The sequence below is a fragment of the Pithys albifrons genome, chromosome 3 (genome assembly GCF_047495875.1).
Source record: "Pithys albifrons albifrons isolate INPA30051 chromosome 3, PitAlb_v1, whole genome shotgun sequence".
In the NCBI taxonomy this organism is placed as follows: Eukaryota; Metazoa; Chordata; class Aves; order Passeriformes; family Thamnophilidae; genus Pithys; species Pithys albifrons.
The window spans coordinates 23,346,896-23,370,008 of record NC_092460.1 but is presented as its reverse complement, the minus strand read 5'-3'; the positions used below and the strand labels follow the sequence as shown (position 1 = coordinate 23,370,008).

General features: G+C 48.9%; 1 long non-coding RNA gene across 1 annotated transcript; it reads right to left on the bottom strand.

Annotated features, from left to right (window-relative positions):
- Positions 1 to 208: 208 nt before the first annotated feature.
- Positions 209 to 6,144, bottom strand: LOC139669976 (uncharacterized). The gene is made up of 5 exons (XR_011697366.1): positions 6,066 to 6,144; positions 5,575 to 5,603; positions 4,452 to 4,569; positions 2,734 to 2,859; positions 209 to 1,611 (listed from the first exon to the last, which is right to left on the bottom strand). It is a non-coding gene; the product is annotated as an uncharacterized lncRNA (long non-coding RNA).
- Positions 6,145 to 23,113: the final 16,969 nt, after the last annotated feature.

The window sequence follows — 23,113 nt, the reverse complement described above, 5'->3', positions numbered from 1 at the left end:
TGCAGAAAAGTGTGCTCTGAAATCTCCCTGGTGGTGTGAAACCTTAGACCTGGTAGGCTTTTTCCATCCTTGTGCTTCCAGAGGGGACTCTTGGTGCTTGTGCCACGGCTACAGTAGGTGAACTTGGTGCATTAAAAATTCTCTCCCTTGTGTTGAGAGCGAGGGTTGTGGCAGCCAAGAATTGCTGTTATTTTCTATTTTATGTGCTTTGTGCTGTGTGGAAGGTGAGAGCTGGAGAAGAACTGCCACCAGAGGTACATCCAGCAGTTTTGCCCTGCCTGGAAAGGGTCTTCTCTGCCGGGGTGTCCCAAGTTGGTTGGGATATTTGCATTCTTCACCAGTTTTGCTTTGTGCTTCCGTGTCCAGCCTGTGAGAACAGTCCAGAGGTGGCCATGGAGATGCTCCAAGGGCTGGAGCCCCTCTAGGCTGGACCCAGGCTTGGAGAGGTTGAGGGGTCACCTGGAGAAGAGAAGGCTCCAGAGAGACCTGAGAGCCCCTTCCAGTGCCTAAAGGGGCTCCAGGAGAGCTGGAGAGGGACTGGGGACAAGGGATGGAGGGACAGGACAAGGGGGAATGGTTCCCACTGCCAGAGGGCAGGGATAGATGGGATATTAGATACTGGCAGTGCTGAGATAGTGGTTGGACTCCATGATCATAAAGGTCTTTTCCAACCTGAATTATTCTATGACTGTGACATCTTTTTGACAGAAAGCTCTTGTTGCTGTTTCCTTTGGTGACCAGCAAGCTGCACTCAGGAATAGGTGCATACAGGTGGTTCAGCCTTTTGCTTTGCCAAACAAATGACAAAATACCTGATACATGCAAGGGGAAAAAGGAACAAAAGAGAGGAAGGCAAGTCTCAATCCATTGGTCAAAAGTGTGATGAGTTCAGCTGAGTATTAGTGCTTTCATCTGAGACTCCCCAAAGAACTGAAAGGCCTCAATTCCAGAGGCATCAGTGTGTGGTGTGGCCTTCAGCCCTCGAGCTGAAGTTGTGTATTTAATGTCAGTTCTGTAAAGATGAGTCCTGACAGGAGCTACTGGAGGCATCAGATGTCAGTGGATGTGTTGTTGCAACATGAGAAATCAAATTTGTTCTTCCTGCAGAAATGGTTTTTGTGAAATTGGATTTTTAGACCAGGTTTGTTTCAGACACTTAAACCCACTCCAGTGGAGAGGCATTGGAAAATCAGGCACTTCTATTTCAGCCTGCTGGATTAATGCAATCTCCAAAATAAAGCTATTACAAGCCACATAATGCTACTAAAGACTGTATTTTTGGAGGCTGAAAAGGTCCTTTCTGAAATAGGAGAATGTTAGTGAAAAAATACTCTTTTGCCATTAAAACTCTCCTATAATGGATGATTTCAAGCTGATTAGTTAAATCCAGCACAGCATAAAACCAGGGAGAAGGATGAAATCCTGCAAGTCCCAGTTTTTTGAGGGAGTTGGCTACTCCCTGTATACATCACCTTCTTTGTTACACACCCTTTAATACATTCCAACAACTGTGTGTAAACTGAAAGGAGCAAGAGGTGGAATATCCATCCCAGGATCTCAAAACACTGTCACACATTAAATCTCTGGAAGTGGCTTCTTCTGCAGTAGCTCCTTAAAGAGGGACAAGGAAAAAAAAGAGAGAGGTGTAGTTGGAACTTCCCAACTCCTACAAAAGTAAATTTATACATGACTAAGCTGTGACTGATGCTTTAGGTCCTGCTACATAACACTGAAGTGTGTCTCATGCCAGAAAAAGCAGCCAAAGGCTTTCCTTGGTATTTATTATACAAAACAGTAAGACTGGGGCTGTTTTTAGAGCCTGATGTAATCCCATCCTGATGGTTTCTTCATCAGCTGGCAGACACTGCCCCCATTGCCTTATCAGACATGCTGTGAGGACAGGGGTGATGCTCAGCTGCAGAAACCAGTGCATAGGCACACAGCACACAGGAAATTTTCCTCAGTTTAGGTCAAAAAGATAGGTCAAACCTAATCAGACCAGTGCAAAAAACCTAAAGGTAAGTGAAACAGTTGGAGCATTAGGCATGGGAATAACTAAGGAGTGTGAAAGAACTAAAATATATGAGTATATTATATATATGTATGAGTATCTGAAGGATGCAAATGCAGGAAATATTGTTAGGACGCTGTTAAAAAATTTCAGCTGTCACCAAAATGTGGAGTGGAATATGTAAAACTATTGTGGAGATATTTAAATAGGTGAGTTGCCATCAAGCAACTCTGGAAAGCTGCCCTTTGACAGGAACAGACAAGTTTAAACCTGGTTTCAGCTGAGTCAATGGAAATTTTTTCCTTAATCTTAGGGCAGGATTTCACTTTGAACCAAGAATAATTCTTACACAGGTTTTTTCATAGAGTAATGAATATCTCAGGTTGGAAGGGACCCACATGGATCACTGAGTCCAACTGCTGGACAGCCCCAAGAATGCCACCATGTGCCTGGGACTGCTGTCCAAATGCCTGATAGAAATAAGGTGAATAGCCAACTGATTATTACATGAATTAACCTATTGAGGTAAGTCTTAGCTAAGATATTAATAAGCATTAATAATTGCTCACCTTGTTCCACCCCCTGCCATGGACAGGATCCACCTCCCACTAGACCAGGTCACTAGTTTATTCATATTGAAATGAATTAGACCATACAAAATTCTCCAAGACATTAAAATATTTTTCAGGTCTATGATAAAGTTTTTACTTGTAATAAAGTACCTGTTTTCTGTTTGACATTTCAGCCCTGGTGGGACCTGTCTCCCGACTGCATTGCCATGACTCAGTGGATTGCATTGTGTTGCAGAAATCCTGAAATGTGGTCACAGAAGTTCCTTCCAAGATTACCTTGTTGAAGGAAAAACATGCGTTATACTCCTTGCCTTTCAAATCCCAATCAGTGGCCACAGACTGTTGTATTTCAAGTAGGGACAACACAGGAGTTTTCCTGTCAACTGCTATTAAAATGCAGAAACTAAAAGTCACAGAATACCTTGAGCTGGAAGGGACCCACAAGGATCATCGAGTCCAACTCCTGGCCCTGCACACACCCCCCAACCATCCCACCCTCCCCAGTTCTCCTCTCTCCCCTTCCCTTTGGTTTTTGGAGCAGCACTGTGGTCCTGTGAAATTCAGAGCCCAGTTCTGGATCCAGGTGTAGCACAGCTGTACACAAAGCTTTCTCCCCTCTCTGCCAATTCATGTCCCTGTTGGCTCACAGAGGGATAACTCAGGGATTTTAAGACTCCATTTAGATGCAGCTGCGACAGGAGTCAAATCTAAACTGCACTTCAAGAGTGCTCATTGGTTTTAGGGTGACTAGTGGGAGTGCAAGGGTTCAGGAACTAATCTCCAAAAATAAAAGTCCAAAGGGGTAATCATTTGTAAATTTGATACTGAACAGGGTGTTTCATTCAGTGGACATCAGTACTGGGTTGATGCCTGAGTAATCCCTTTCCAAACAGAATTCCCTCCATCAAAATTGGCAACAGAAAATAATCCAATGCTGCTTTTAGATTCAGTACAAATTGTGTATGGATGACAACAAAACCTTTTCTGTGCATCTCTGCTCTGGATCAGGCTGGGAGAGCAGGGGGGTTCACCTGGAGAAAAGGCTCCAGAGAGACCTGAGAGCTCCTTCCAGTGCCTAAAGGGGCTCCAGGAGAGCTGGAGAGGAACTTGGGACAAGGGATGGAGGGAGAGGACGCAGGGAATGGCTTCCCACTGCCAGAGGGCAGGGACAGGTGGGATAGTGGGAAGGAATCCTTCCCTGTGAGGGTGGGCAGGCCCTGGCACAGGTTGCCCAGAGAAGCTGTGGCTGCCCCATCCCTGGAAGTGTCCAAGGCCAGGTTGATCAGGGCTTGGAGCAACCTGGGCTGGTGGGAAGTGCCCCTGCCCATGGCAGGGGTGAAACTGGATGGGCTTTGAGGTCCCTCCCAACCCAAACCCTTCCATGAGTCTCTGATTCAAAGAACCTTCAACAGGGGGAGAAAAATGTCAATTGTCAAACTGCCACATTTCTTTATTCCTTTCTGTCTTTATTTTGAGACAGACCAAGAACCAATGAAATATTTATTCATCCTTGATGCACTGTTTTTTTCTACAATGTTTTAAATATGGCCCCGAGAAGAAAAAAATGTGCTCAGCAACTCAAATATAAGATTTCTTTTCAAGAGAGAATATTTCATGATATGAAGACATTTAGAAAACTAACTGCTACATTTTCATGCTTTGATACAACTATCCTGTTCCATCTGTTTCTACAAGAGTTCACTACATATGAATAGGAAAGACCACAGATCTTCTTTCCTAAGTGGAGTAGGATTCTTTAATACACAAAGTAGAGGCCATAAATATTGAAGGCATTCCAGGATAGATTTGGGACTTATATTTAATTTTTAAGGGTAAAAAATAACATGTGAACTTGTGTATTTCCTCACCTCTTGCCCATTCCAGGCTGGAACTGGTCCATCAGTTGGTGCAGGACAGGCAGCAGATGTTTTTTCCAGCACCAAACATGTTCACTGTTGGACAGATAAGCCATGACAAGTGTTTTTCCTACAATAAAATAAGAGTTAGAAAACAACACCTAATTAAATAATTAAATTAAATAGAACACGAGCTCTGTGCAGCAAAGTGGTTAAAGATGTTCAGCTCAGTACACCCGGAACAACCCCATTGCTGCCCTTTGGCCTGCACATTACTAAGCATCATTAAATGTGTGAGAGTTTCCCTCTGAGTGTTACATCACAGCTGATAAACATCTGACATTTTACTGCAGGTTCCAGAAGCAGATTTGGAATATTAAGGTAACAGGTTGCTGTGCTGAGCTGCACCTAAATATTTTCTCAGACTGGTTCATGGTGAGGGAAGATGGTCATGGAAGATGACTTTAAAAATGAAGCCATTTCTTCCCCACCACAGGTGACCCAATGAGACAGGCATGAGATACGGTTATGTGTCACCATCTTTTATGTAAATTCTTTTTTAGGGCTGGTAAGGGAGTGTTAGAGTTGGCCACTTCATAAAGGAAAACAAACAGACAGAGGTCTGTTTTTAGTCTTCTGAGAATATAACTCACAAATGCCATTTTTCCAGAGTTGATCCCTTGAGTTTCCACATTTCTGCTCATGGTCAGCAAAGCTTTAAATATGAATTTGCTTCTTAAATTCATGTGACAGTTACATACAAATAGTTCAAAGTGTTGCTTCTGTTACCTAACACAAAATTCATAAGCCCCTTCTTTCTAAAATGAATCTTTGAGAGCATCATCAAATCTCAATTAATTCCAACTCAGCATTTTGAAAACTTACCTACAATGAGCCAAGTAACCAAACCAAACTTATATTCCCTACTGCCTAAACCATGGTGAGTATAACCCTTCCACAGATTTTTAGATTCTTTACTGGACACCTTTATTGGATCTGTTATTGCTCAGGTGGTGTGAGTGGGCATTTTCTTTGTATTACAGGAAAATCCTAAGCAAGTCTATACAAGGTATATCTGTACAACACCAGTATTTTAGCAAAACAAAAGTGATTTGGATATTGAAAGGAGTTTTACCTGCTCTCTGAAGTGTTGCTCCAGGACTCCTGTGCCAGGAAAAAACAAACAAAACAAACAAAGGATTTCAGACACTGATGACAATTCAAAGCATTTAACACCCCAAGGAATGGTAACAGACTGACCCTCTGTTCTGCCACTCCAGCCCCAGTCCTTTGAACTGTTGTGTTACACATTGAAAGAAACTGTAAATGAAAGTGTGGGATTGTGGGATAGTTTTCAAAACAAATCAGTGTGGTCGTGGTTTATGTTCTTGTCCCTCTTCGAGGAAACATGAGAATAAAAACACAGCATGGAATTAGTGACTTTTTCACAGGAATGAGGTCATAACTCTGTACCATGCAGTGAAGGGTTGTGAGACTACCATCATGTCCAAAATGAATTTGGTAGTGAAAACAGTACCATCAGTCACCAGGAACCACTTCTGGCCCACAGAGATCCCATAAACTGCCTGCTGGTCCCCAGGTACAGCAGCCTGGAGTTGTTCTTACCTCCCACAATTTGCTGGCAGGTAGAGGCTGCAGGAGAGCTGTTCAGACTCTGAGGAATGTGCTTCCCCTTTGTGTTGGCTGCTCCCTGTGCAGGTTTCCCTCTGTGTGCGTCAGCACTGGGTGTGCTGGATGGCATTTCTCAATACCCAAAGTGATACACCTGTGTTTGGAGATGGTGTGTTCCACCCGTGTGGGAAAGGGCCACAGGAAGAGTGTTCTGCTCAGGGACTGTGCTGCTGTGGTGACATTAAAACATGCTGCCAGTCCACCAAGTGGATTTGGTAAAATACAATCCAGTTCACCAGGTGAATTGGGCTAAAGGAGGCAGAATAGGCAGCTAGTGCAGGCACAGCCTCTGCTACCAGAGACACCCGCCAGTGCCAGTGTCCCAGTCCTAGGAGTGTGATGAATTCACACATGCTCAGGAGCTCACTAAGAGATCTCTGGTGTGAGCAAAGCCAGGTCACAGGAGCAGAAGGGGTGTGGTTGGTAAGACCACAGTTCCTCCTGGTATTAGGACATCGCTGTGTTGTGAACAACCTACACCTCCCTCACACCCTTGGAAGGGCTGCAGGACACCTGCACCACCTTCACTTACACACTCAGTGTACAAAGAAATGAAGTTGGAGATCATGGTTTTTCTCCCATCTTTCCTCTCTCCCTAAAGGTGCTGTAGTCAAGACTGATTTCCTCCAAAGCACATGAAGTAAAACTGAGTGGTAGCAGCTCCCCACCAAACTGCCTGGTCTTAGCTAAGAGCAGCACTGCACAAAATTCCCCTGCTAATGCACCTTTCCCATCTTACCTTCAGTGCTGGCCCTGGAGCTGCCTTGCTGCCCTCCCCAGCTGAGTGCTGGCCCTCAGCTTAGAAATGTGGCAGGTGCATTTCACAGCAGGATTGTGGACGAGGCTCTTTCAGCATGGCAAGGGGAGGCAGCAAAGCTGGGGCACCCCAAGTTCAGTCCTGCAGTGGAGGGTGTTGTGCTGCTTCGCAGCTCAGCACCAAGGGCAGGAACCACTCCTGGGCTGGGGTGAACTGCCTGGTGCCAGGGGCCTCACAGAGGGCATCATGATGGAACCACCTGGCAGGGTTTTGCTCTCTCCCTTTGGTGGTTGTCCCCCATTCTGCTGTGTAACACCCCTGGGGAGGACACCAAACAAGCTGAAGAGCTATGAGCCCATCTCTCTGGCACAAACACTAGTGAAAGTGGTGGAAAAAAACCCTCTCAAACAAACCCAAACTAAGCTCCTGATCCAGCTTTTTAGTGCCATCACTGGGTTTCATCCTGTTTCTCTATCCTGAGACAGAACCCGAGAGGAGATAGCTGAGGAGACAGCTATGGTATTGGGAAACATCTGCCTGCTCCCAGTCATGGTGGTTGGGTTGGCACCCAGACTGGGAACACAGGACGTACAGACCACCCCTGACAAGCAGGTTGGCAGGAAAGGCAGAGCCCAGGTCTCCTGAGTGGTAATCCTGCCTGTTGGGCATATTCCCTTCCCTGTGGCCTCTGGGCCATGTACAGCTCATGTTGAAGCCTGCACAGGTTATACTTCTCATGTTCAGTAATATTTGACTCAATTTATGCCAAAATCTCTCAGGATTCTCCCTCCTCTGTCCCCCATGAGTTATGCTTCCTTGAAAACCCACAGCCTTCTCTGAGTACCTTAGAAGTGCACCATAAGCATTAAGCCAGCATGAGACAATAATAAATGAGGCAGAATTACATGTCAGGATGTGCTGGTGATAATGTTTTCCACTGAAGATGGGAGCAGTGAAATTTTCCAGCACAACAACAGAGACACTGCTCCCCCACCCCATGTGAAACACAAGAGAGCTTTACCTGCCCACCCTGTGCCCACTCAGCCCCAAACCCTCCCCATCTGCACTGTCACCTGTAGGTGACACACGAAGCGACCAGGGACAAGCTTGGCCAGCCCAGCACTGGCTGACCTTTAAATCCATCTTGTCTTGTCTGCATGCCCAAGAGGAAATCACATGTGTGGCACGAGCCTGACCCAGAAATATTGCAGGGAGTAGGATATTTTGTGTGAATACGGAAGGGCAGGGTCTGCAAGATGAATCACCACAACAATAATTATCCTGAGGAAAAAACCTTGGAGGGTGGATTAACCATGATAACTTGCTCTTTCAAGGTAACAACAATGTGAGCCATCAGCTCTTCTCAGTGGTGAGGGACAGAAAATGCTTTAACACAAAGAATAAAAATAAAAATGATGGGAGTTCATAAGAAGAGATTGCCCAAGGAGGCTTCCCTCACTTCCCAACTGCCCCAGCTTCAGCCTGTCATTGTTAGACAATATGCCACAAGAATTGCTCCAAAAATTATTTTTAGCACATCAGCAGCTTTCAGTGAAAATAAATAAAGGGCCAGACAGTTGCTATAAAGACAGGAAATAAACTTTAGAAACTCTTTAGCTTTTGGCTAAGCAGGGAGACTGCATTACACAGTTCCTGAACGTGCATGATAATCTCAGATAAGATGAACTCAGTTTTCTTTTTCCTTTCCTCCCATCAGCCCAGTTACACCACCACCATCAGTGCTTTGTAACTGCCTCACCTGGAGCAAACACCAAGGCCAGGGATCTCAGGGTGCTGCAGTCTCTGCCTGCACCTTTGGTGTGTGTTGGCATAGCTGTTTAATGTGCAGCTGTAGGTTCAAAGCCATCAGCTCCCATGGACAGCAGCTGCTGTGCTGTGCCCATTCCCAGTCCCTGGTGGCAGCCCCTATGGCCAGGGCACATCCCCAGAGCAACGTTTCTCTCCCTCCCCAGCCCTCCCTGCTGCCTGGCTCAGGCTCAGGACCATGAGATCCTCCCGAGGAAGTGGGGCCAGCTCTGCTTGTGTGGCACTTAAACTGCTCAGAGGAGCTTCAAGCATTCCAAAGGTGGGCAGAGCCATGGTGGAGGTGAGGGAGACAGCACATGACATCCCACCAGAGAGACAGCAGCACCTTCACCCCTGCAGACCCCCGTGTGGGCAGGTACAGCTGCCCAGGGAGACCACAGACAGTAACGACCTGGTGCTAATCAAACATCCTCTGCTCTGAAGGAGCAACAACCAAAGGCCTAACTCTGACTCCCAGTTGAAAAAATAATTTTTGTTACGGAGCCAAACTTCTTGGCTGGAGCCTTGGCTAAATGGTCCAAGCTACTGTGTTGCCAGTCAGAGCAGATGGCAGAGAGGTGACAGTATTTGCTGCCTTTAAGCAGGTTGAGGGAGGGGATTGTCCTGCTGTGTTCTGCACTGGGGTAGCCTCACCTACAATGGGGGGGGGGCAGTTTGGGGGGACACAATGGAAGGGAGAGATTGAGCCATTGGAGAGTGTCCAAAGGAGGGACAGGGAGATGGGGAAGGGCCTGGAGGGGCAGCGTGTGAGGGCACTGAGAGCACTTGGTGTGTTCAGCTGCACAAGAGGAGACTGAGGGGAGACCTCAGGGCAGGGACAACTTCCTTGGCAGGGGCAGAGGAGGGGCAGGCACTGAGCTCTGCTCTGTGGGGACCAGGGACAGTACCCAGGGAATGGCTGGAGCTGTGCCAGGGCAGGGTTAGGGTGTATCTCAGGAAAAGGTTCTTCCCCCAGAGGGAGGTGGGCACTGACCAGGCTCCCCAGGGCAGTGGGCACAGCCCCAAGGCTGCCAGAGCTCCAGGAGTGTTTGGATGATGCTCCGGGGCACAGGGAGTGACTCTTGGGTGTGGGCCTGTGCAGAGCCAGGAGTTGGACTTAGTGATTCTTGTGGGTCTCTTCCAACCCAGCAGATTTTGTGATTCTGTAACCAGTACCTGCCTCAAGTCTGCCCTGAACAGCAGAGCTGCCACAGACTCATCTGTGCTTCACTCCATCCACCCCAGCGCCAGGGAAAGTGCTGGCATTGCTTCTGGGAATGCTGCCTGGAGCAGGTGCTTCCTGGGGCAAGAGCTGGAGTGAAAACTCCCCCTGAGGTGACCCAGGCTCTGTAGTGCTCCTGGACAGCACAGCCCTCTGTACTGACACAACTGGGGGCAATTAAATCTAAATGTGGAAAGCAAAACCGAGGGCAGTGTGTGCTCTGCTCCAGAGGCAAAGGTCCTGCACAGAGCTCGAGGCCTCACCTGCCCTGCACAGTGCTCTCCAGACGCGGCAGAGGCTCAGCCTTGCACGGGATCCGCGCTGGGGAGGCAGAGAGGGAGGGAGGGAGGGATGCGCCCGGGGAGGGAGGGGAGGGGGGGAGGGAGGGAGGGATGAGCCCGGGGAGGGAGGAAGGGATGTGCCCGGGGAAGGAGGGGAGGGAGGGAGGGATGCGCCCGGGGAGGGGAGGAGGGAGGGGAGGGAGAGGGAGGGGAGGGAGGGAGGGATGCGCCTGGGGAAGGAGAGAGGGAGGGAAGGATGGAGGGAGGGATGCGTCCGGGGAAGAAGGGATGTGCCTGGGGAAGAAGGGAGGGAGGGATGTGCCTGGGAAGGAAGAGAGGGAAGGAAGGGAGGGAGGGAGGGAGGGATGTGCCTGGGGAAGGAGGGGTGTGCCGTCACTCTGCGCCAGGGAAAGGCTCTTCCTGCTCCTCTCACATTCCAGCTGGACCTCTGCCAGCAGCAAACACAACCAGGGAAAGTGAAACCACAGCACCAAGTGGGAAGGGAACCTGGAGAAGGTGCTTCTAAGGCACTGCTCCTTCACTCGGGCTTGCAGTTACCACAAGAGTTCTTGTGCCCTTTGGGATTTGTGGAGTAATTTTAATAACAAGAAAATGAGTGAAAACCTTTCCAACAGTACGTGGATACCTTTCCATCTCACTGCTCCTGAGTTATAAGGAGTGAGTAACACCAATTCCTAAGCATGTTAACAGCTTTATGTGCCTCTGCCACCTCCACTTCATTCTGACCTAGGCTGCCAGCACCCTCTCATTTCTCCCACCAGCCTCTCCTTAACATCTTGGGTGGCTCCAGTTTGGAGTTGGATCCATCAGCACCTCAAGGGTGGTTTGTGGGCAAGGTGAGGTCACATTTCTTAAACATCTGACTATTTTCTTTGCTTGTTGTGCTGTACACAGAGATCCCTTCTGACTACAGTAACATCCCTCCCTATGTTTTTAATTTAAGGTTTAACAAGATGATTTTCATATTTTTATGTCCCCAAAAGATTAAACCCCTCACCTTCAGCCACAGCCCTTCAGGCTGGACTTGTTCACAGCTCCCTGAGTGACAGAATGAGAGTAAAACCCCTTATCAATATGAACAGTTTCCTCTCAGTGGAGTTGTTTTCAGTGTGTTGTGATGTGTATTACAAAAGCCAAAGATATAAATGATCAACTGGAAGCTTGAATTAATTTTTCCTCATGTCTAAATTAAGAGAGTGAGTAATTGCTGCAGTAATCGCAGGCAGAGCCTGTTTATCAATGCCACTGAATAATTGGCTATTAAACAATAGTGCACTTTGCCTTTGAAAATTCACAACACTCCAACAGGAAGCACAGGGCTGGTTTTATATTGACCTGGTGATGGATGAGAGGAGTGGCAGGATGACAAATGCAGTTTGGGGAAAGCTTCCTGCCGTGTCTCCCCCAAAAGCATCCCTGTGCCTGCTGGAGAGTTACCCTTGCTGCAAGGATAAGCACATGGCGGGCTTGGATTACAGCAGCTGAAGTCACAGGGCCAAAATAGCACCAGCCTAATTCTGTAATCAATCACTACTGATTGCAGGCAGCCCAGACAGGAGCTGCCTCTTGTTTTCTGGCTGTGTGCACGCGCCCGGCTGCCACCCTCTGACCTCACCCTTTGTTCAGTGCAGCCTCTGGCTCTGTTATCTTCCTTGTGCCCTCCCAGTTTCCATGCCATGCCTATCCTCTTCCCACCATGCTCCTCATCCCTTACTCTGACAGCTCTGGATCAAATCCCTGTCCTCCCAATGTACAACCCACTCTGCCCAGCCACACCACTCCCTCACCTCCACCTGCTTTTCAACGCCCCAGTCTATTTCTTTCCAATCCTGGCTGTTTCTGGACTCTGTGTGCTCACTCCAGGCTCTCAGGACCTCACCTGTGCTCTCCTCCTGAGCATCTTCCTTTCTCTGAGCTTTGTAGATCAGGAGCAAACATGGTGCAAATGGTTGGAGATCCCTCCTGTTCCTGCTACTTTCAAGCCCTTTCTCTTGCCCAGCCTCTCCCATCCTCTTCCATGCTTGACACAAAGCAATCAAGAAATCAAGACCCAAAGCATCAAGAAATCTCCTGGACTCCCACACCCACTCTTGGTGGTGTCAGGTTCTGGTGTGACAACCAGTTTCTCACATTGGCATCTCCATCTCCTTGTTTTTTCAATTGATCCACAGCTCTTGTTTGACTCTCTGAGTCACTCTGAAATGGTTAATCTACAATATTCTTCACCCAGCACAGCTCTTCCTCACCTCCCTGCTGTGCAAATCCCCCTTCTGCTCACTGCTCACCCAGATAATTCAATTAGTTTTCCTCTGCTCCTCTGTTTGGAGACCTCTCCTCCCTGTCCTTTTCTCAATTTGAAAATTGCTCATTTACTTTCAAGCTTCATTTCAGTCAAGTATAGACTGTTCTCCCAGACTCTGGCCTACTGACTGAATTTCCCTTTTTTCCCCCTGAAGCTGTGAGCACAGCAGCCAATCTATTTTCTCTGCCTCTGTACCGTTGCCTTCCCAACTGAGCAACTGTAAGATACAGCTGAATCTGAGGTGTGTCTGCAGCTCTTGGCTGATGCAGTTTCTCACTCCTGGCTCTCTTCTCCTGGATCCTCTGTTCTCCAGGAAATACGAGCTGACTGATTTTCCTCATCTCTGTGGTAGGGTCTGTTCTTCCTTCCAATGGCATCTCCATGACTTCTCACTGTCTTTCATCCCTTTTAATTCTAATTATCCTTAACTCTTCTCTTTTAACCTTGAATTCTGCAGTTTCCCCTTCACTAGCATCCTTTAGCATCATCTTTTTTTAAGATGCACCAAAAGGTCCTTGATTTCCTTCCTCCTTCCAGCCACTGTTCCATCCTGTAGGTCATTGCTCTTCTCATTATCCTGGTGTTCTGCCCCTCACATCTTATGTAAATTCTCTGGTGGGGGTCTCTCATCTCTCCTTCTTACCCAGATTTCAGTCAGCCACTTCCTTTTATCTTCATTTTCTTTTAGCCCTCTTGACTATGTTCTCCTCAGGACCAGGGTTAGATGGGGTATTGGAAAAGAATTCTTCCCTGTGAGGGTGGGCAGGCCCTGGCACAGGGTGTCCAGAGAAGCTGTGGCTGCCCCATCCCTGGAAGTGTCCAAGGCCAGGTTGGACAGGGCTTGGAGCACCCTGGGATAGTGGAAGGTGTCCCTGCACATGGCAGGGGGTGGAATGAGGTGGTCTTTCAGGTCACTTCCAAACCAAACCATTCTGTGCCTCTGTGAAGATGGAATTACCAGAGTCCTCTCCTGCCACATATCCATTACCAAATCTAGAAATCCTCCCAGGAAGCCTTTCAATCTGTGCTCCAACTTGGCTCAAGTACAGTGCTGACACCTTTCAAGTGGCACTTGCTCTCTGGTCCATAAGAAATTAATTTTACAAGAGCACAGACTTCTGAGATGTCTGAGAGTTTGTGTGTGCACTTACTGACCCCCTGGCCATGGCTCCCAAATGCTCCCAGGAACACTCCAGTAAAGGCTGCATTTCTTGGCATCTTTCCAGGCTTTGCCTTCTGATGAGCAGCACAGAAAACTTCCTCACTGACCAGGGCACTCACTTGAACTAGACCAGGGAGAACAGGACTGAAGAGCTATTTTAACCCAAAACAGAAATCCCAGGTCCTGTCTGGAAGTCCCTTTCAGCTCAGAGAGCAGACACCAAACACTTTGCTTATCCTCTGTGACTGTGTGGACCAACACATGAAGCCTCTAAGGAAAATGGAGCACTTTTGTCAGATTGACACTAGAACCAGTAACTAAGCTGCTGAGTGTCCTCACCTGGCCATCAGAGAGATGGCCCCAGCTCTGGCTGCAGCCTCAGTGACACCTGAGTGGTGCCACCACACAGGAGAAGCAGCAGGAGGGCAGGACAGCCCTTCTAATGAAGCACAAAACCTTTTGTTTCCTATCACCAAGGTCTGCTGAAGCCAGAGATGCCAGAACTACCCATGGCCACCAAACCCTTAGCCCAGACCCCCCAATAACCCCTAACTTTGGTTGTCTGGTCCTGATGTGCCTCCATTTACATCTTCCCAACTGCACAAAGAACATGCTCAAACTCAATCTTGACGTCTTCCATATCATTAGACCCCCAACAGTTTACAATTCTGTGTTCAATACCTTTAAAGCATGGACTCCACAATTACTCTTAGGAAATGTATAACTGGAAGGCTGTGTTCCCAGGCCTGTGGTAAACAGGTGTGCTCCAAGTGTCTGTACAGGCAACCTTTCCAAAAACATGAATTAGCTCAGTCAAGCATTTTCCACGAAGGCATTTTTGACAGATCAGTTAATACTGTTTACATAATTTGAAACTGAATGTTGAATGCAAGCCTGTTTTGCTTTACATCTTGACATAAAATATATCTCTGTGTAGGTAGACAGGGAAACGTTTCCAGCTTTGCAAGGAGATGGGAAATTATTGATAAGAGCCCTGATATCTGCAATACAGTACACATTCCCAGGGTTCACAGAATTCCCCCAAAGCTCCTATTAGCAAAGGTTGTTTGAACAAACTTGGCTGGAAAACAAAATCCAGTTCAGTACTTTTCCCTTTTTTTTTTTTTTTTTTTTTTTTTACCTGCAGGGCTATTTTAAGACCAGTTTTATGGTTCCAGTTTAGGCAATGGCTAAAACGGAAGGAAAAAAAAGACAGTATTTCATAAAGTTTGCATGCCTCACTCATGACTCCCTCACACCATGATATCACTGTGGCCTCGTGCATTTTAGTGGTATCTTGTCATCAGCCTTGTAAAAGTGCATATCCTATATTTTAATAGAGGAGAAGGGAAGTTTTATTTTGGAAAAAAAACAGGTTTTGAGTTCTGTAATTTTAATTATAGTTATATGGAAATACTAATCTAGTCATAGTCTCCAAATGTCCTCTGCTGATTGCCAGATTTGCAAATATGTGCTAGCCCAAGGTCAGCCCTCGTCACAACAGAACATAGACCTGTGTCTTTCTGTGCCCTCCTGCCCATAATTCCACTTTCCCCACCCTTTCTCTTCTTCCTGCCCTGCACATGAGCTTGCTTCCCCTCATCTCCGCATGATTTCCTCCTCCTATTTGTTACCCTTCCCACTCAGTTGCGTGGCTCTGCCCTGCACGTGGCCAGGCAATGGCCACCACCCTTGTTGTCCAGGAGGCTGTTCCCCACCCAGCTCAGCCCCACATGCCTCGTGCTGGGCACATCACCCTGGCCCTGCCCACACGGAGCTCCTGGGGCTTCTGAGTGACCCCTGGCAGCTCTGCCCCAGCCTCCTCCTCCTCACCCTGGGGCTGTGAGGGACTGCTCAGTTTATTCCCTGGCAAACCCCTGGGTCCCAGCAGGTGTTGTCCCCAAAAGGTGCCCCTGCAGCCCCTCTGTGTTCAACACCGGTGGCCACAGCTACCCAAGATGCTCCTTCCACATCCAGTTTTGCAGCCCAGCTCACTTCCCTCCACATGTGCTGCTGCTCCTCCATCTCCCTGCACTTGGGAAGAACCTGATGGCTTTAGAAATACCTTCTTTTAACAGCATCTGTAGCTCCCTGGTTCTTACACTGCCTAGAAGAATGTCTCATAATTTCTGGAGCAGATCCATGGTGTTAAACACCTTTCTTTGGCAACAAATAATCTGCTTTGACATGGTTCATCTTTTCACCTCTATGTCCATTAATAAATGTGTAAAGGAAATGTCAGGTCATTTAAAAAAAAAGGCAAAAATAGTATTTGTTTGAGTGCCTGTTGTGATAACAAAGGAATATTATTTTTTGCAAATGCAAGTGTCTTTGTAACATGTAACTTGTTATGGGACAGAATCAAAAAAGTCTCCCAAAAAAGCTGTGCAGGAAAGCAAATAATCCAAAAAGTCTGGAGGAGGAGCATCCTTGTGAACAAATAACTGTGTTTATGCCTGTCAGGGGACAAAAGGTAAACTAAGAGAAAGAAATGAGTCACTGAGAACTGAAGGTCACTGCATGACATGCAATAGACACCTGGTGACACTTTCATGTTGCTCAAGGGAACAGAAGATACAGCCCAGTGGAGTTCACCTAGTCAGCTCAAAATGACTGGCAAAACCAGGTTTGTTTCTCCAGTTCTGCTCCTGATGTTGAGGATTGCTGTTGGAGAGAACAATTTACTCCATGTGTATTAATGATTAGCTCCTTCTCTGGCATGTGCGGCAAAGACAGGTTCCAAACTCCAAGCACTGGAGGTGGTACATGGGGAGGGGTCTGCAGCTGTAGGCAGGGTTAAACCCAATCCCATTTTGGAATACAGTCCCAATCCCAGGCCCAGAGTACTGCCTGCATGTGTCACAGGAGCAGGGGAACCCACCCAGTGCAGCCACAGTGAGCTCCCCACTCCTGGAGACAGCACAGGGAAAAGATGGAGGGATTTACAAAACAGCACATGAACAACCTCCAGTTCGACTGTGTTTTTTAGAATTGATGATCATGTCTTCATACAGGGAGAATTCCTCCATTCCAAGACCCAACCAAATGATTTTGCCCAGAAACAGCACTGGGTGAAGCTCACCAGCTCAGGCTTGGAGCAGCTTCATCACCCCATTACTTTGCCTTTAATGTAAAGTATTCCTTTATCTGTGCTTGGATTAAAAAGCCTGAGCAAACCCAGAGAAACCTCAAACTCACCAACCACATTTTCAAGAGTGTCCCACTCCCCATGAAGCTCCCACAGCCCTCTGAGCCTAACAGTTCTTAACTACATGAAGCTGCAGGTAATTAGCTCCAGGCACTGTGGTGGCCCAAACCCTTCTGCTCCCTGGCTTGATCAGCTGCTGGGGCCACCATGGGGCTGGCTCAGGTGGGCTTTACCTGAAGGACACCTGGGAACCTGAGCTTCCCTCTCAAAGGCTACAAGATTTCCCCCAGGTTCCTCAGAGCCTTCTCCTGAGCTCAGCACACACTTTTTTGCATCAGCAAATCAATTGATTGATCACAACAAGGCACATGGCACTTTTTTATTGCCACAAGGGTTCAAAGCCTGCCCAGATTTGCTCTGGAATGCTCTGGTCAGGTGACAGACTCTTCCTGAGCCCTGACCTGCCACAACTCCCCATGGATTCCATTCCTTGGTTTTTATTACTCCTTTTGCAGTCCCACAAATACATCTGTAAGCTGAGAAGTCACTGTGGTTGCTGATGACACAACGTACTGTGGGACTGGACCAAGAAGAGCCCAGGAAATTAACTGGTTTGGCGAATCTTATTTATTTATTTATTGTATTTTTTTTTCCACAGGCTTTTTAGGAGGTAGGAGATCCTTAATACGGGGTGTTGATATATTAACCTCACAATTCTGCTACTGAAAAGGACTCTGGTTTGACTTCTACAGGAGATGTTTTGACAACAAAACAGTGCAGCTATGATTAGCTTAATAAAAGGGAGCCAGAGCTGGAGTATTGATGGTATGTGCATCTAGGGTCTAGTTACAAAATGGGCTTTTAACCACATTTCCTCTTGTGAATTCATGTTATCAGAGGCCATCTTAAAAAAAAGAAAGAAAAAAGAAAAGAAAAAAGAAGACAGACAATCTTTCTTTTTCATTTTAGGTGGGTATGTTTCTTGTATTTCTTTATGCCTATGAAAAATGAGACATTTATAACCTTGACTAGAACCACACACTGAGCAGACTGTGCAAAACTGAGCTTCACTAAGCCATGCTGAGACCAGGAGCAGCAGTGACCCTCCTTAGCTACTGGGTCCAGTTGTGGTTTTGTGAGGGAGCCCAGAGGTCCCAAAGGATTGTATCGACACCAACAGACTTTTCAAGCTTCTTTTTTTTTTTTAATCTAATTTATTTTGAGAATACATTTTCAGGGCTGATTAGTTGCTGTACTAAATCACTGCACTGCCTAACCCCAAAAAGCAACCCTGACAAACAATTAACAATAGAAACACCATTGTCGCAACAAGTGATGGATGGCTTCAGGGTGTAACTTGGGCCTGGGCTTTGTTCAGAAGAAAGTTGCTGCTGCTAAATAAAGACATGGGTAGTAAAAGGTGAGAGCAAAGAGATCATATCTGGAATAAAAGTATTTGCTCTGCCTGGGGAAATGTTTCCTCATAGCAACGAGCATCTCAGGAGAGACACATGGCTCAGGTCACCAGTCAGAGTCGGCAATGCATAAAAGAATCAGAGAATCATGGAATGGTTTGGGTGGGTAGGGACCTTAAAGATCACCTTGTTCCACCCCCTGCCATATGGGGTGCCTCCAATATTCCAGGTTGCTCCAAGCCCTGACCAAACTGGCCTTGGACACTCCCAGGGATGGGGCAGCCACAGCTTCTCTGGGCAGCTGTGCCAGGGCCTGCCCACCCTCACAAGGAAGCATTTCTTCCTAATATCCAATGCAAATCTGCCCTCTTTCAGCTTAAGGCTATCCCCTCTTGTCCTATCATTCCATGTCCTTGTGAAAAGTCCTTCTCCAGGCTTCCTTTAGGGCCCTTTAGGCACTGTAAGGACCAGTAGGACCAAACCTCTTTCTGCCATAGCCTGGAATGAAACAGGTTATCAATGTTGCTCCTCCTCAGCTATGGATGAGGCACAGTATCTCCTTTCCACCTGGGTGGAGAGGTCACTGTTCTCTTCTAGATTGTACATTCAAGAATTGCACTAGGACCACTGATTTCAGGCCTGCAGAGACTGTGTCCTGGAGCCAGGAGGGACATCCCTGCCCTGGGGGCAGCAGGCCCAGCATGGCCAGGCCAGGGAGGGGATTGTCCTACTCTGCTCTGCACTGGGGTGGCCTCACTGCAATGGAGGGGCAGTTTGGGGTGACACAATGGAAAGGAGAGATTGAGCCATTAGAGAGTGTCCAAAGGAGGAACAGGGAGATGGAGAAGGGCCTGGAGGGGCAGCGTGTGAGGGCACTGAGGGCACTTGGTGTGTTCAACCTGAGAGAAGAAGACTGAGGGGAGACCCCAGGGCAGGGACAACTTCCTTGGGAGGGGCAGAGGAGGGGGAAGGCACTGAGCTCTGCTCTGTGGGGACCAGGGACAGTACCCAGGGAATGGTTGGAGCTGTGCCAGGGCAGGGTTAGGGTGTATCTCAGGAAAAGGTTCTTCCCCCAGAGGGAGGTGGGCACTGACCAGGCTCCCCAGGGCAGTGGGCACAGCCTCAAGGCTGCCAGAGCTCCAGGAGTGTTTGGATGATGCTCTGGGGCACAGGGAGTGACTCTTGGGTGTGGGCCTGTGCAGCGCTGAGAGCTGGACTGGATGATCCTTCTGGGTTCCTTCCAGCTCAGGTTATTCTGGGATTCTGGGCTTCCTTGGAGCTGGGTTTCCCAGCCTGTGCTAAGCACTCGTGGCATCCCAGTCCATCCAGGCTGCCCAGTGCCTGTGCAGGGGCTGCTGAGCACACACCAGCTGTGCCCTCCTGAGGCCAAGGCCAGACCCTTCCCATGCCTTGGCCTGTCTCCCTGGAAAGGTGAGAGGAATGTGTTTGAATGGGCCTGCCCCTTCCTGTGCTTCATGGAGGAGCAAAAACTGCCTTCCAAGTTCCCGCAAAGAGACGACAGAAGGTCTTCCAGAAGAACCCAAAGAGCTGGTTTCGTACCTGCACACCCCTCCTCATGAATCAGGAGCCCTGTGATTTCTTTTAAATCCTTTAAGAGCATGATTTCAAGTTCATTTCTGTTCCACAGGCAATGTCCTGATTCCTACTTTCCTGACATCACTTTCTAATGGTTATTCTAAGGTTTCTTTTAATTTACCAATTTGCCTATAACTTATTACTCTACTCTGTTAAGAGAAGTAGAATAATTTACCGTAATGCCTCCTATTGATTTTATTGTGCAGATACTAGAATCTATTTATTAGAAGTAATAAATATGAAGACATAGGGTTAAAAAGGAAGCTGGATATACATATCCTGTGAAACAGGTAGTAGGTAAAAATTAGTTACTGCAGACCACTCAAAAGACATCATGATTGAAAGGACCATTTAAGGTCTACAGCATTTTAAATAATGATTAAAAAAGTCTGAGAATCTTTGCCAAACAAGCCAAACTACCTCCTTTAATCTGCACAGGAATGTTATTTTATGTATGCTTCACATGCACACACACACATGCTCACATATATTTAGGTCACAACTTTTTAAGGAATGAACAGAGCAAGAGAAAGCCATTGATTAATCAAGTAAATTATTTATCTTCATTTTCTGAGGAAGCATTGCCATTTTCTGCTCTTCCTGAATCCTAAGACAACAATTTGCTCAGCCTTGACCTATCCCATAGCTCTGTGCTGTGTGAAACAGTTTACTTGTTGAGGTTGAATTATATTAAACATCAGAAATGAAAAAAAATCGCCCAAATGAAACCTAAAAAGCTTCTGCACAATGTTTTATGTGCCACATCACCAGAGCAGGGAATATGGACTGAAACTCTGAAGCAAATTTAAGGATGACCTCTCAGTTATTTTAGTATTCAGAGGGTAGATTCGCTCTTTGGAAAGGAAGTTTAGTTTCAGAATGAGACATCTGAGAATTTTTGTGCCCGTTTCTGCTCAAGGACTATTGAACCAATGTGACCAGTTGCAGAAAGGGCAACCAAAAAAGCAACAACCCCCACCTCTGCCATGTGTCCCTTTGTCCCCTTCAGCAGCAGCTCTGTTGCTCACCCGCAGTGTTTTGGACCCAAGTGATGGACCAGAACATCACTGTCCTGAGCTATATATGGAGCAAAAAATAACCCACTTCACTCCCAAATCTGCAGAAGTAGAATAGATGCTTTGGTGTGTGGCTGCCATGACAGAGCACCTTCTGACACTTAGAAAACTGCTCCATGTGTACAGAGAACAGAGCACTGAGCAATCCACACCTCCTCACAGCACTGATGAAGCTGTCACATAAACACAGGCCAGATGTTTGGGCAAGGTGCATGTTTGGTTCTGCTTCATGGAGGACCAGCCCACCTCACCCAAACTGCAGGACCAGCCCACCTCACCCAAACTGCAGGCCTGTTGAACCTCACAGAGCAAGGCAGAGAGCTCTGGATGTGTGTGCTGAAGGAACCTGTTGAGTTTCAGCTCTCCCAGACCCTCTGCACACCTGCCCCCATTGCTCCCTGAACATGGCGTGGGGCACAGCTCTGCTAACAGCAATGTGGTGTGTTCCTTGCAGGTCAGAGGAGATGATGCTCTGCTCCGGTTCAGTGCAGACTGGAATATGCCCTTTCTGCCTGCCTCTTAATGGCACCTGCCTTTGCTGGGAGGTTTCCCTCCCACCCAAGGAGGATTTGCCCTAAGCCTTGAATTTATTCTTGCCAATACAGGCTGTGCCTTATTCACACCTGGGCCATTACTTTGTGCCGGGTGCTGGCTGTGCTGCGGGGCTGCGAGCCTGCTTTATTCCACTGGGGGCTGCAAAAGCCTTGGGGCAACTGCTCCCACCGCCCCAAACGCCCCGCAGGTGCTCAGGGCTGCCCACTCTGCCCACTGCTCCTCTCTCCCTGCTTTCCCTCTCTTCCTCCTTGCTCTCCCTTCCCTTCCCTCTCCCGCGGCTCCCGTGTCAGCAGTTCCCGCCGACTCCGCGAGGTGTCGCTCTGATAAAGAGCTTCTGGCGGGCGCTGCCCGCGGGGCTCGGGGCGTCCGCGCCCCCCGAACCCCCCGTACCCCGCAATGCCCCTCACCTCGAGCCCCCCGCACCCCGAGCCCCTCGCACCCCTCACTTCTACCCTGCACTTCCCACCCGCCGTACCTCCTGAACCTCCCCAGCTCCCGCACCCTGCTCTTCCGAACCCTACCCTGCCCCGAATCCTTTGCCCCACCCCCCGCACTTCCCACCCCCCGCACTCCGCACCCCGCACACTCCCTGCCCTCTGCATCTCGCACACCCGCACGCTGCCCCCCCTCCACTGCATCCCACACGCTGCACCTCCCTCACTCCCACCCCTCCCGGGCCCCCGCAATCCTGCACTCCCGCACATTGCATCTCCAGCATCCCCGGCAATCTCCGCACTCCTCTCCGCTCCGTGCCCCGCACAGAGCCGGGGCCGGCCCGGCTGCCCGTGGGAAGGACGCGAGGGGAGGTTGAGGGGCGTCAGGGTGGTGTGGATCCTCCGCCGCACCGGGGAACGTGGGGCGATGGGGAGGTGGCGTGGGACCCTCCGGGGACCGCACACTCGGCAGGGACGGATCTGGCAGCCCCCGCCCCAGGGTCGGCTGCAACCCCGCTCCGGGACGCTCCGGGGAGCGCTGCGGGCTCACCCGCTGCCCTGCGAGAGGGTCTCCGGCTCCTCGAGGGGGCTCCGGCCCGGCTCCTCGGAGGGACCCTGACGGATCCTGTCACCGTGTTTTTATTTTCAGAAAAACATTATCAGCAGAACAATTCCCGCACCACACCCCTGTTATCATTTAGGTAACCTCCCTGTTTGAAATATTTTAAATGGATAATAAAATAGTCACCATATCCGTGTAAATTCCCGCAACGAGGAGCCGGGATCCTCCTCTCTGCCGGGCTGACCCCCCCCGCTCCCGGCTCCGAGGAGCGCCCCGCTGGCCGGGGCCTTGCGCTGCGACCCCCGTGGGCTCGGACACCCGACAGGATCCCCGCGCCACGGGAGCCCGGCGGGACCGAGCCCTGCCCCTGTCACTGGAAGGATCAGTCACAAAAGCAGCGGGGAGGGCACTGCGGGCACACGGGGCTCTCTCTTGCCCGCCGGGGGCCGGGGACTGCCACTCCCGCACCTGCCGGTGCCGCGTCGCTCCCGCAGTGCTGGCCGAGCCGGGGCGGCGCTGCGGGAATGCTTGGCCGCCCGGGGCTCACCCCGCCGCGGGCCCGGAGGCTGCGGGACAGCCCGCGACACGGGGGGGCACAGAGCGAGGGGAGGAGCGTCGGGGCACACGCATAAAACCGGCCCCAGG